Source organism: Oxyura jamaicensis, chromosome 1, assembly GCF_011077185.1.
Source record: "Oxyura jamaicensis isolate SHBP4307 breed ruddy duck chromosome 1, BPBGC_Ojam_1.0, whole genome shotgun sequence".
In the NCBI taxonomy this organism is placed as follows: domain Eukaryota; kingdom Metazoa; phylum Chordata; class Aves; order Anseriformes; family Anatidae; genus Oxyura; species Oxyura jamaicensis.
In genome coordinates, this window is record NC_048893.1 from 170,390,305 (window position 1) to 170,402,475 (window position 12,171).

The window sequence follows — 12,171 nt, forward strand, 5'->3', positions numbered from 1 at the left end:
CTTAAAGCTAACTAGCATCACTGATATTAATAGAGGACATCAATCAAAATGAAATGCTGTAATGCTGTAGCAGAAACTGATCCAAGACTTCAAGTAATATTTTAATTTGTCGGCCTACAGAGAGAAGGATGAATGTTAACAGTGTCCTTGTGTGATAGCTTTAAATTCAAGTCCAATGGTGCCATCAGTGTTTGCAAGTCATTCTTTTATATGTTTTGTTTTTCCATAGACTCAACTTATTCAGAGTAAAGTGGGAACAGTGACAATGAAAATCCTTATCTGAATAGCCTGCAGAAAGGAGAAAAAAGAAAGGGGGGGAGGGGGGGGGGGGAGAGAGAGAGATGGGGGGTGGGACTAAGATATAAAGAAAGCAGGAATAATTCCTAGCTCATGTAAAGATTAAGGTTGAACTTCATACAAACATACACTCAGAGTCATTGTGCCTTTTGCGGTGAACTTTTAAGGGATTTGAGCTGGGGGAATACATCTGTCTGAAGGTGAATTAAAAAAGCAAAATCAGTCCATAACCTCCAGTGCTACTGTACAAACTCTGCACATGGAGTTTAGATGCAAGTGTCTGCAGCTCCTTTTTTAGCCTATCAAAATGGTGCTCTGTGACAAGCTGTTGGGTCTGTCTACCACAGAGTTTGTTGGGGATTACAGAATGCCTGACAGTCAAGGTGGGCAATGATTACCTAATGGAGAAAGCCTGTGAATGTTTGAATTAGTGGTAGTCAGAGTGCCAGCAATGTTAAGTACAAATCTGGACCCTGTATGCCCTGTTTTACTGCAGAGCAATCATAATAGTAGTCCTAAATTTGGCAAAGCAACTAAAAACCTGTTTTGCAACCTAAAAGAACAAAGTGCACAGTACTGAGGGTCTTCTGTAGACAGATGTATTGACATTGTAGAAAGAAACAATATTACTTAATTTAATACTTAATATTACTTTAATAATATTTAAATAATATTTAATAATATTACCTTAATACTTAGGTCTATATATCATATGGTATCAGGTATCATATATATTCTATGATATCCTGATACTTGGAATTAGCTAATCTTCCCAAACGGATACCTAGTTTACATAGAAGTCAGCTTCAAGCTGTCAGCACTGGAAGTTAATCTGAAGTTTAAATAACAGCTAAAGAATGTAAAGATACTTGATGGAAAACTGAAGTCCAGTTTAATCCTGGACCAAAGCTCAACTGACATGGGTTCATTTGTGCCAGTCTTCCTATGTGACTGTGGAAAAAAAAATGTAATTTAATTTCTTTGTAGTTCAATTTCTTAATTATAGAAAGATGGCAATACCTTTCTACTTCACTTAGTAATACCTTGCAGATAAAAGGTATTGTCTATTGGTATTGGTGCAGTGACTAGGACAAACAGATGCTTCTAAATACTGCTGTTATTTCTAGCATGAATTGTATTTATGCCTATTTTTCTAGTTTAGCCTCCAGCCTGTTATAGTCTGAAAATCACTATGGAAACTGTGATAGTAAATGTGGTTTTTAGCAACCAGTCTCCATACCCTGTCTAGGTCTTTTCCTAAAAAGATCTAAGTCACAGCGCCTTTCCTGAAATGGTCAGAAGTGTTCACTCCATTCAGATAAAACATTTCTATTTAAAGTGGAAAAACTATCAATTGTGTATGAAGACAAGCATCATAGCAAACTTTAATTCCAGAATGAATGGGGAAAAAAAAGATATGGTTTATTATTGTTTTTCAATCAAAAAAATAAATACTGAGAAGAAACACAAAATTACCATAGTATTTTGTATTCACTGCATTAGTTATTTCCCAAAGAAAGCCTATCAGTTAAAATGATGAATTTTAACCTTTACCGATTCTTCCAGAGAACATTCAATTTATATTCTTCAGGCACTTTGCTACTTGTTCACCATACTGATGCAAAATTATTGTTTTTGTAATATTTATAAGATCTAGTTACAAGTTTTCAAGGACATATTTCACATTTCTTTCAAATCTAAACTTTCTAGTATAAGTTAAGATTAAAATGGAACAAAAAGGTAACATCTAGTACAGTTATATGAATTAATACATTAATATTTAAATACAGTATTATGTTGAATACAAGTCTGGTGGTCAATAGAAAATACAAAGGTCACATTATCACAGAATACAGAAAGCTTTAAGAGATGAATACCAATGGATAAACAATTCTGCCTAGAATCTTTTTTTCATTACTCCTATGAGATCCAATAATGCCCATTTAAAATCAATAACTTCAAACTCCCTTTATGAAACCAGCCTGGTAAAGATTGTTGGCAGTACTAAATTTAAACAATCAAACAAATACACAGATAAACAGTTTGAATATAGGTTCAAATTTCAGTTTTTCTTAATTTGTGTCTCAAACAATTTTTGTAGCAATGATACCAATGATTCTTTAAGTGCTCTAGGCTGCTGGGCACCATTCTTTAGAGAACAGCAGTTGTACAAATGAATATTGCAGCCCCTGACTGTTCCTGCAATGTTGCAGAATTAGATGCTATCTTTGCTCTGCAGTGCAGAGGTATGTTGGACTGATAAACTTGGGGTAGAAAACCGCCAGTGTACTGAACAAGGAAATGGTGAATACTCTTGTGCTATGAAGAAATTGGATGACCTAGAACTTTTGTCTGCTTGCTGTAAGATCATTTGTCTGCTTGCTGTCAGTCATTGTAACTTGTTGTTCAAAATTACATTTATATTAATTCAAAATGAATGGGCCTTGTGGACTACCTCCATAGGAAGTTTGGACCTTTTCTAGAGAGCATCTGAGCAGGCACAAGGGTGAGAGAAAAGGAATAGGAAGCAGTGACACGTACAGCAGTTAATTATGATCCTGCAGGTCTTGGGTAGACTAAAAGCTTTGTTAAAGGCTTTGGGGGTGACAGAAGCAAGGTAGCAAGGTCCATGCTAACTGCAGAGGACTGTACCATTTTCTGCAGGTAGGAAGCTGCCAGGTTGGCTGAAAAGTGTAGAAGCAAAGACCTGCCTTTAAGATCATGGAAGAGCTGGGCTGGGGGAAAACGATTTATAAATTCTTTACTTATTTTTCTGTCCTTATTATATATATACATATATATAAACAAAACCAACAAAACCAGCTATTGTAGTTGAAAGACTTAAAGACTGGCTTTTCTGTGTTTCCATTCTCCTTCAGAGTGGTCACTCCAAGGAAAAGATCTAGACAGGTCCACCTGGCTTTGGGTGATGTGGGGTCCTGTCATAGCTCTTGTAGATATTCCAGTACAGCTGAAATACTCAGAATGTTTTTCAGGCTTGCTCAGTACACTGAGTAATGTCTATTTTATGAATTTTGAATCTAATGATCAAGATACCAACCAATTTAATGCTGTCAGAAGTTCGATGTTAATATGCATGGCCTCTGGCAATAGCTTAGTTATAGTGAGGATTTTACCAGTGGAAATGTTAGTCACCTCCTAAGTGATATCAGAGATTTGCAAATGTCACTGGTACAAAACCTTTGGATGTAGACACCTAATGAAGTAGTTGTAGCCTAAGGACCAGCTCCAAATGAAAGCATATGAGTCAGCACAGGTTATTTGCTGATCCCATGAACTGACTTCATTGTGCTGAATTAGACACCTAACAATAGAATATATAAATGCTGAAGTGCTGAGTAGAGTGATTTCAAGACCAGTCAGCTACAAATGCCAAAAAATTGTGTGTAAATATCCTTCCCCTCCAATTCTAAGATGCAGTTACCTGCCTGGATGAGGCTGCCTTTCACACAGTAGCATGGTTAGTGGTTAGGGCAATTGCCACAGAAGCTTGTGACTTGGAATTAAACCTATTTTTCCTATTTCAAAAGATACTGCACTCAGTAGGAAGAAGATGTATTTGTATTCTGGTCTATATTCTTGCCATCACCACATTTTTTTTTATCTAATGGCAGTTTAATGTAAAATAGGTAAAGAAGTGTGTGCTCAGTTCCCCCTGCTATTGAGTACTTCAAGCACTGATCTGTATTGTTCTGCAGCTGTTGTGTATGAATGCAGAGTTCCTGCTCGGCACCCACCTTTTGAATTCACTCCAAGTTTTTCTGAAGCAAAAGTTTGATTTAAGTATGTGCTCATTTTTCTTTTTTTTTCCCATAAAGTTGGTCTATATTAAGTTGGAGAATCTGATGTAGAATGAACAGCAGTTGATTTGACTATCAATCACTTAAATACAAAAAAAAAAAAAAGTATATATTTTTCTACATTTCATTATTGTGCAGAGGAAAAAATATCTGACAAGTACAAAAATAAAGAGATCCATTTTAAGCTTGATGTAGGAAGCATCCTATAACTGCAAGTAGATAGCCTATGACTTATTCATCCACATTAGGAATGAAGTAGCAAATAAAATAAAAATTATCCTGCAGAATTAAAAAATGTTGCAGTTTGACAGAAGGGATGAAACTCTAAGACAGTAACATTGAATATAGTGATTTTCTACTGCATTTACCTCAGGCAATAGCAGAGTGATAGTTAAACAAGCTAGTAATTATATGAAAGGTGTCAAATAAAAAACATTCATAATTTAAATTTATATAAGACTCTGAAAAGAAAGATATGTTAGTTCTCTTAACTTATAAAAGTAGCTAACACAAATCCAAAGACAATTCCAGGATGTCATAAGAGTTGTGGGTGTAACTGTATCTTTGGTAAAAATGGAGAGTTCATAGATATAGATTTACCTTGATGTCTTGTTACCTGTAAAATTCAGTACACAGTAAGTGACTTTAATGACATTTTTCACTCTATGATTTTCTCAGTCTTTGTAATTAGTGCAGGGATGGCTGAAGAATACCTTTTAATCCCTTATATGGTCTACATGGAAGATGTGTGAAGAAACTGATTCCAGGGCTGAGGGGTGGGGGGTGGGGGTGGCATATAGGTGCTTTCGGAAGGGGCTTAGGCCTGTTCTAAGTGCCTTCACAATGGAATTGAAGACACATAGAAAACTTTGAAAAATAGATTTGACTGAACAGGAACTTTAAAAATTCCTGGGATTAGCCAGTATTAGAGTAACACTCTAAATCTGGCATTAAGTTTTTTACAGGGGTAAATTAGGTAACAATGAATAGCCTTAATTCTCTTGTGTCTCTGGGTACATCAACATTAGAACTGTACTTTGTATTAAGAGCATTCACTTGAAGTGAAACTTCTGATCATCTCCCAAAAGCCATATGTTTTGGTTCACACTGTGGAGTATGCTAGGAACATGTAACTTGGATTCCTTGCAGATGGCATTACACTGGGAAATGTGCCACAGGAGCATGGCACACCCCCTGCAATTCAGCTACCAATGGGCATTCAGTTCACAGGAGAAGACTGCAGCTTGTCAAAAGCACCTCATTTTATATGCTAATACTTCAGCGAATAGATGTCTGGAATTAATAGTTTAATTCTACAGGTTCACCTGTATTGCACTATTCTGCTTCCTAATGTAGACATAGCCTATAATCACTAAGTCTTCAATTAAACTATTCTCAAGTTGTTCTCAATTTTTGTTCATGTTTTGTTCAAGTGTTGGTCTGCTACTGGTTTTGGATATTTTATTCCCCTCTCCCCCAAAAAAGAAAAGAGCTAGCTAGGTTTTTAGTTCCCAAATTAGTGGAAAATACAACTGAATAGCTCAGGGACATCCTGGCAGTGACATATCAGAGCTGCCACCTAATTGTACATATGAAAGTTTTTTGTTTGGTTGGTTTTTTGTTTGTTTTTTTTTTTTTGTTTGTTTGTTTGTTTTACACAAGACAATCTCTACTGTGATTTGTATTACTGTCTGAAAACATCTGAAAATACTTCTGTGAATAAAACCAGCAAGGGCTCATTGCTTAGAGAAAAGGTTTTGAGTTGAAAAAAAAATATTACGATCCAGGAACATCACAGATGAGAATTTTTCAATATTCCATTGATGACCTTGTTGTAAATGTCATGAACTGTAGAGCACTGTGAGGGGTCACCAGTACAATGAAGATCATAATAGCAGAAAAAATGGATTACATAGGTGATTGCAATATAGAAGAACAAAACATATTTGTGTTGAGTACAGTATAATTTTCCTGGAGAGTAATAAGCTGGGAACTAGATCAGATAGGAGTGAAAAAAAAAAGTAAGAACTAGCTATAATAGTCTATCAGAGAATGACACTCCCTCATGCAGCTTCTCCTTTAAAAGGTAATTACAACCCTGGGATATATCAAGCAAAATGTAGAAACAGAGAAATAATAATGCCTCCATATAAGTAACTCAAAGTAAAACCAAAATTTTAGTTTGTATTGAAATCTTACAAACTGCTAAAAGTATTCCTCTACTCAAAGACATGTACTTTTCATAGGATACCTTTTTCTGAGAATGAGATGATATGGACTCTTGGGAGACCTGTCAGAAAAAAGCTTTTTGGGTCTGGTTCATTTCTCCTCCCTTTAACTCTAAGTCTTTTGCCAGTATTAGATAGCATCACCTCCAAAGCTCCTGCTGATGCAGAAAAGACAGGAATTCTTTCTGAGTGAAAAATGTGTAGAAATGTGTAGAAGGAGGTGACGTCTTACAATAGATTAACTCATAAGCAATAAGGTTAAAGGCACACATGCAAATCCTTCTACAATGTTGAACTGTAAATATTAGCATGCAAATTTAAATTAACTTGAAGACAAATCAATGAGTTTTATTTATTTAAATTATTCAGTTATGCCATCTGAAACAAAAGGTATTCGGGGGGACTGTGGAGATGAAGGTGTTAAACTGGAACTTTTAGGACCATACATTCCCCATCGCTGGGATAGCAAAAACTTCTGAATTCTACTCCTTTTGACAAAGTATAATTTCCCATGGAAATACCAAAGGCTTTCCATCAGGGTAAGAGAACTAAGATAAATATATGATCAGTAGATTGTTGAGGACAAATAAAAAACACAGACTTGTGTTGGTGCCATGGGGATTACAGTATCCTCCTTTGCTTCCAGTTTATAGCCCCAACAATTTAAAGCTGTAACAACAAACAAGAAAAAAAAAAAAAGATATATGTCAATTACATGTAGGAGACAGCAACCAAAAATGAACATAAATAGTGGTTAGGTCTTACATCATTGTTTGATTATCCCTTGTTTCTCAGCCCTTACAACAGAAAAACAAAACAAAACAACAACAACAACAAAAAACTGCATGGAATTATGAGTAAATAAAAGACAGAGTCAAAAATACTTGATGTGAGAATTAATTATCAAATTAGAGTTCCCATTTTTATTTGTAAACAAAAGACTTGGAGTCAAAAAGAGCTAGAGTGGGAATTTCAGCTATTAAGATTCATATGGTAAGAATGACATCTGCTACCTACAAGGCCTTGTCAGCCTTACTGCATTTAGAATACAGCATAATTTAGAGTTCTGTAATAACTTTTTTTTTTTTTCCAACAGGTCTTCAATCTGTCTAGCATCTAGCCAGTATCAAGGGGTTAGGAGCTACTGTGATGCATGAGATGAGTCATCTGCTGCTGAGATCTTGGAAGCAAGACTAATCATTAACACACATATTGTTGGCAGTCTAAACTGTTCCCATATCACGACCCAGAGTTATAGGAGATGGGAACTCTCACCTTGCCTAGCAGAAACATCACTACTCTGCATTCTCACCACGGCATTGCTCACACAGTGGAAGAAATTGTACTTGCTTGGCAGAACAAAATTTTTAGTTAGGCCGGCAAGAAATTTCAGTGTCTCAGAGAACTCAGAGAAATTCTTTTTCAGAGACTTTTATTATTTTTTATTTTTATTTATTTATTTATTTATTAGACATGGGGACATTTCCTTTTGTGAACAGGTCTTCCTCCTATTCCATGATTTTGGCCAACAAGGTTCACAAAGAGAATGTGCTGCAAAGAGCTATAGGTGGACAAGTACTAAATTCTGCATATTCCCACTGCAAAGGCTGTTAACCCTAGTAGAAATTAGGCAGATGCCTGCCTGATATTATTATTAGAGTTTATGTTTCACACAAATGATAAATCATTGCTATAAAAGTTGGAAATAATTTCCACCGGTAACATTGAGAATACATGATGTATTGCTCCTATTACATTTACATCTCTTTCCATCTCTTTTCCTTTGATCTCTTTTCTTTTTCACAATTTTTGTAGACCCTGTTTTGCTCTTCTTTCCAGAATTAAAACTTCATGAGTTAGTCCAGAGGAGGTCATATTAAACTCGCATTAGGAATACTGTGAAGAGACATTTTCAATCCAAGGAAGTAAACAATTTCCATCTTTGAAATAATAAGAATGCATATCTGCCAACATTACATTCTGTCAAATATTTAATAGATTAAAATAATAATAATAATAATAAAAGAAACAGTTTGGTCCTAAAAAAAAAGTATATATATCTTTAAGACATTACACATTTTATTTTATTTTGTTCTATTTTTTTTTCTAATACATTATTTCTTAATCATTAATGTAATGTTGTTTTTGGAAGTTTCTAATTACACTACTCTGATAACCACATGGGACCTTAATTAAAGATTGTAATCCATTGCAAAATGTACATGTGTATAATGAAAAGGCAATTAAGATATGTTGTTAGATAACTAGGTTTTATTACTTAAACTAAACCAAATAGATACAGTTTCTTAAAAAAAAAGAAAAAAAAAAAAAGAAAAAAAAAAAAAAGGTCAGAAAGCATGATATTTCTCTATGTTGCAGTTCTCTGCTATCCAGCAGTGAAAACAATAATTATCAGTTCTTCATGTTCTTAGAGTTGGCAGTGTTATTAGTTTGCATGAAGAATATAGCCATGCAAAAGCACAGTATCACTTTAGAGGAGAGGCTGCCAAAGTCTCTGGTGAGACTTGCCAAAAAAACAGTCACAGCAGGGTGTCTCTACGAGCTCTCTATCCCTGTGCGTTTAGGTCTTGCTCTTAAGGATAATCACCTGCCACTGAATGAAGCTATTCACTGAGGCCAAGGGAGTGACTTAAATACAGTCTCAAGCCTTTAAAAACTGCAAAGGTGCCAGTGCCCTCACATTATCGGGAGTCTCCTGATACTTGGTTAACTTGGGCTCAGTGCCATGTTAACACTACCACCCAGCCTTGGAACTGAAGTTGCTTTGTAGCTGGCCAGCTGGAATTTGGGATAGGTTGACACATGAATCTTTATATCTGCATATACAGCCTTGTTCTCAGTCTTCAAATGTATCTAAAAATAAAATAAAATAAAATAAAATAAAATAAAAAGGAAAAGAAAAAATCTTCCTGAAAATCTATGTCCCGCTCTTTTTATCATCCTTCTTTTACATTTTACATGAGCCAAGGTTAATTGAGCCTGGGAAATGAATATGGTACGGTGAACTCATATATATGTCACTCAGCTGAGAGCAAGTAGCTAGTTTCCATGAAAAAAATCTTGCTCTGATGTGAAAGAATTCAGATGAAAAGAGTGAGATGCTGATTTTGAGAGCCTACACACCTTGGAGGAATAAGCACCAAAGGGAATGAGTTTGAAAAGTGGTGATAAATTCCACTCCCTGTCTAGGCTGGCAGTTAAACCATTCATCCAGTAAGCACATCTTCAAATCTTGAGGCAATTGATGCTTCCTTCTCCCCTATACAGCAGTGCCTCTCTGACCTCCTAAGAGAGGAGCAGGATTCTGGTGACCGGAGTTACTGATAAATTTTTGCCTTTGCTCTTGAAATTAAGTCATTGTATCCAGAAGAGTCAAGTGACTACAAAAATTAATAATTTATTTTTTTTTAAAAAAGTCTCCAACAGTCCTTTGAGTGGGAGAGAAATGGAATTCTAGCTCTAGCTCAGAATAGATATGTATTTTTTATGCTATTTGGTTACAAGGACAAAAGGACAATGGAATACGAATATTCCAATGGTAGTAAAGACCTGGAAAAACATGAGAAAAAAAAAAAAAAAAAAACAGATTTTCATCTTTCTTACTAAATTCAGTAACAATTCAGAGAGAGTCACTTACAAGTCTAAGTAAGTGACAAGAGTCACTTAGTCCTGATTCACATCAGTCTCCTCAGCAGGCAGGTGGAACATGCCCTTTTTTGTGGCTGTCATTAAGGCTGCTGACAGTGTTAGCCCAGGGCTGGGAATGGGCCAGACTTCTCTGGAAAAGTAGATAGCTCATTGACTTACCATCCTCTGATTAAACCAGAATCACATCAGAATTTATCTGGGCAATGGGCATATGTCTTTAGCAGCCAGCTCTAAACAAGCATGGCTACTTCCAGAAATAGCAAACTTTAAGCCAGAGAGGAAGGCTGTATAGAGAGGCCTAAATTTTATACATTTCGGTTTTGTGAGGATTAGGCAGTGCTGAAAAGTGATGACCTAGATAATGGTCTGGGCTGTGGGCAAGTTTGGACTTCTAAATCCAAATTAGACTGACCTTAAGTGATCTCTAAATTCTCTTAGCTTCATATTAGGCCTAAATCTTATGCTGCATCTAGCCCGTAAGTTCTTTCTTGGATCTAGTTTCCAATGTCAGACTTTTTTGTTTCTTTGAGTTTTGAAGATTTTTTTTTTTCAAAGAAAGAGTTTCTGTATGGAAAACATCTCTGATGATTTATATATTTCTGTAGTAATCCCCTAATTCATTAGAAGCAGCATCTCTATTCAAAGGATTACTATGTAAATATGTGCATAAAATGTAAGGAAGTTAACTTTTAAAAGGGACAGACACTTTGGTTTTTAGAAACATTTTTATTTGTAATGTTGTTTCCAGCTGTGATAAATAAAGGTCTGAACTGCAGTGGGAAATGGAGAAATCGAGACCCTGATCTTATGCTGAATTCCAAATGTGTAAGAGGTTTGCCAACACATAGTTCATTGAGGATCAGGGCCCTAAAACCTGAACTTCCAAGGGCTGACTTTTTCATTCTGCAGTGTTCAAATGGACTGCTTAAAAAACCTATAAATGCTTCATCTAGACAGCAGGGCACCATTTCAGGAACTGATTGCCCATTATAGTACTGACAATAAAACAGGAAAATACCCCAAGGGAGAAGGAGCAGGGCCTTGTGACTTTCCCACTGAACTCAATGTGAAACTTATAATTTCCTGCCCCCACTTTGCAGGATGTGTCACTTTCCAGTGGTCGTTGCATTATGCTCCTAAGCCTCTTTCAAAAAAATCTGAAATGAGGGGGTTTATTACAGTGGAAAACCAGACAAAATCATGGCAGAAATATGAGTCCTGCTACAATAAAGATTTCTTTGATATATACAAAATATATATATTTTTTCCTTCATATTGGCCCAGAATTAATAAGCTAGAAATAATACTCATTCGATTTACGTTCTGTGCTAGATTGTGAAAATGTTCTTGCCATACATGGAAGTGAACATATCTGTTTAAGAGATCTAAAATTTAGTTTCTTTCAAAGATCTTTTAGAATTATCTCTGAAACAATACTGAGGCAGAACATAGCACACTCCTGTACAGATTCACACACTCTCTGTCATCAGAGACAAGAAACTGATATACACCCTCCTCCTCCCCACATTGAATCTCCTCCGTGAAACTTCCAGCCGTCTGCAGTTGCAGAGAGCACCTGTCTGGATAATGTGAAGGGATAAGGGAGTATGTTAAACAAGGGCAGAGGGAATTGAGGAGGGATGCAGGAGACACAGAGCTAATTGAAGCAAAGCATTTTATTAATCTAGAGTGCTGTCTCCAGGCATGCCTGAAATCTAAATAATGATACTGAACTTCAAAGGCTTTATTCTCCATTCCTTGTGCACTCACTACTCCAATTTAAGTCAATGGAACCTCCAAGTGTATAAAAAACAGAATCATACAGTAAGCTGTAAAAAAATCTGTTAACAAAATCTTATACTGTTTACAAGAAAAAAAAAAAAAAAAAAAAAAAAAAAAAAAAAAAGTGGTCAATCCTTTTCTGTCTATTGGTAGTATTGGTGGCCTGAATGTCAAGGTATGTGATTCTGACCATCTGGAGAGCCATATATAAGCCTGGATTTCCTTTGAGACTATTGTTTTCCAAATTATTTATTCTGCTGATGTGCTCTGCTGCTGTAGGACACTGTGCATACATGGCACATCAAGTATTTGCATAGAATCTGGTTACAAAGTTGTGTAGCTTCTCAGGTGTGCTTGAGGATTTGGCTTGGGCA

The 12,171-nt window shown here is 35.8% G+C and overlaps 1 long non-coding RNA gene across 3 annotated transcripts in view; it reads left to right on the forward strand.

Moving 5' to 3' along the window:
* Positions 1–12,171, forward strand: part of LOC118164384 — a 43,588-nt gene that overhangs the window by 17,105 nt on the left and 14,312 nt on the right. Inside the window, exon 4 of one of the 3 annotated variants that reach the window (XR_004749468.1) lies at positions 7,443–10,802. The exons of the other annotated variants lie outside the window; for them this stretch is intronic. This is a non-coding gene — a long non-coding RNA (uncharacterized LOC118164384). Of the gene's footprint in view, positions 1–7,442; positions 10,803–12,171 lie in introns of those variants that run through there. 3 annotated transcript variants of the gene reach the window in all.